The sequence below is a fragment of the Arachis ipaensis genome, chromosome B10 (genome assembly GCF_000816755.2).
Source record: "Arachis ipaensis cultivar K30076 chromosome B10, Araip1.1, whole genome shotgun sequence".
Lineage (NCBI taxonomy): Eukaryota > Viridiplantae > Streptophyta > Magnoliopsida > Fabales > Fabaceae > Arachis > Arachis ipaensis.
In genome coordinates this window covers 129,226,483-129,228,313 of record NC_029794.2, presented here as the reverse complement: position 1 = coordinate 129,228,313, position 1,831 = coordinate 129,226,483, and the positions used below count along the sequence as shown (strand labels likewise).

The 1,831-nt window shown below is 26.1% G+C and overlaps 1 protein-coding gene across 1 annotated transcript in view; it reads left to right on the top strand.

Moving 5' to 3' along the window:
- Positions 880 to 1,831, top strand: part of LOC107623626 (protein LONGIFOLIA 1-like) — a 5,115-nt gene continuing 4,163 nt past the window's right edge. Inside the window, exon 1 of the mRNA XM_021115027.1 lies at positions 880 to 1,472. The gene's annotated coding sequence lies outside the window, so the exon portion shown is untranslated. The remainder of the gene's footprint in view (positions 1,473 to 1,831) is intronic.

Genomic DNA, 1,831 nt, shown 5'->3' with positions numbered 1-1,831 from the left:
CTAAATTATTGAGTATATATATAAATTAATAACTAAAAGAACAAAATGTAATATAATTTTTTTTTCAAGAAATTAAACGAATTATCTTTACCGAAATAAAAACTTTGAACATGAAAATTATTTATCAATAGTGAAAGTGTGAACCAAAATGTATGTTGACCAATTTATTACTATCTATTTTTATTATCATCTACAGTTAAATTGATCCACACATTGCTAGTCTCTTATTAAATAAGAAAGGTTATATTTTTTAGTAATTAAATAATTAATTAGGTTGACTATTTTTTTATCCAAAACTTATATATGGCTCATCTTTAAATACTTTCTAGTAAATTAAGTATTTTAATTATATTTTATATTAATGATAAAAATTTAAGAAAAAACTTATTAATCAAATTACCACTTTTTTAACAAAATTGTAAAAAAAAAATGAAAAAAATTTAAAACTTACTAGTTTATTTATTACTTCTAATAATCTATAATTTTTCAAGAAGTGCCTATTTTTCCCATTTCTTGCTTAATGTAATTAAAATTTTGAAATTTGCATCCTCTAAAGTTTGAATTTCACTTTAGAGAGTAAAGTATAATCTTCTACCCATGAATAGTTTCTCTTTCATATTTATTATTGGTCCCACCTATAAAATCAATGGTGAGAGATCACACTTCTAAAGTGAAATTCAAACTTTAAAGAATCCAAATCCAAAATCTTGTCACTAAGGCTCCTTATATATTCCTATTATAGAAATTATATAATACAATCCTGTATCTGTTTCTGTTACACAGAAAAAGAAAAAGAAAAAGAAAAAAAAAAACCAAAATTTCTGTACATTTTGTGGCACTATAACAATTGCACTTTGGGGGATTACTTGGTTTTCACTGCTTCTTTTTGTTCCTTATGCATGTTGCACAAAGTTACATATATATTCTTATATAGTTTCTCACGGCTGTTATGTGAAAACCCAACATCTAATTTATGTAGTTTAATTTTCTGTGTAATGTCTCATTCTTATCTAATATCTATTATTTGATGATTCCATGGACATTCTCTTCTGTTCACATGCATACACATGTAACCATGTACCTCAATAAATTAAACTCAACTATATATATATATATATCCTCATCCATTTTCATTATGCAAGTTCATTCTATAGTCATTAGTCAATGCCCTGTATTGTTATATTCCTAAGCCTTTTCTTATTCACCTTCACACATTTATTTCAAACTCTTCCTTCACAATATTCATAGAAGTACCAAACAGGGACATGGTATTGTATAATAATGGTATTTAGTTAGTCAACTTATAAGGTTTTGAAATACAGGAATGTCTAGTAAGAAGGTTTTTACATCAATGAAGGAAGAGAATCCAGATTTGAAGAAGCAGATGGGGTGCATCAGTGGATTCTTTCAGCTCTTTGATCATCGTCACTGGTTCCTTACAAACAACAACTATAATAATACTACTCCACCTGGTACATACATTTTCTGAAACTGACGTATTTTCTTTTATTCCTTCTGTTACGTATGAATTTTGATTTCTGATAAGTGTTAATTTTTTTTTGGGTGACTGATAAGTGTTCATTTAGTTTCATATACTTGTGTTTTAGAACATTGATGTGTGGATAATTTTATAATTATTTTGATTAGTGCTGAAAATTAGAATTAAACACTAATATTAACATTGACATTGACATGTTATAATTAATTATTGATTATTAAGTTTAAAATAGCTAACTTCCGAGAGTAGTGAGTAATGGTCACACCCAATTAAATCTCATATATATATATCAGTAATATTATTTACTTTCACATAGTTTTATCATTTCCTGTC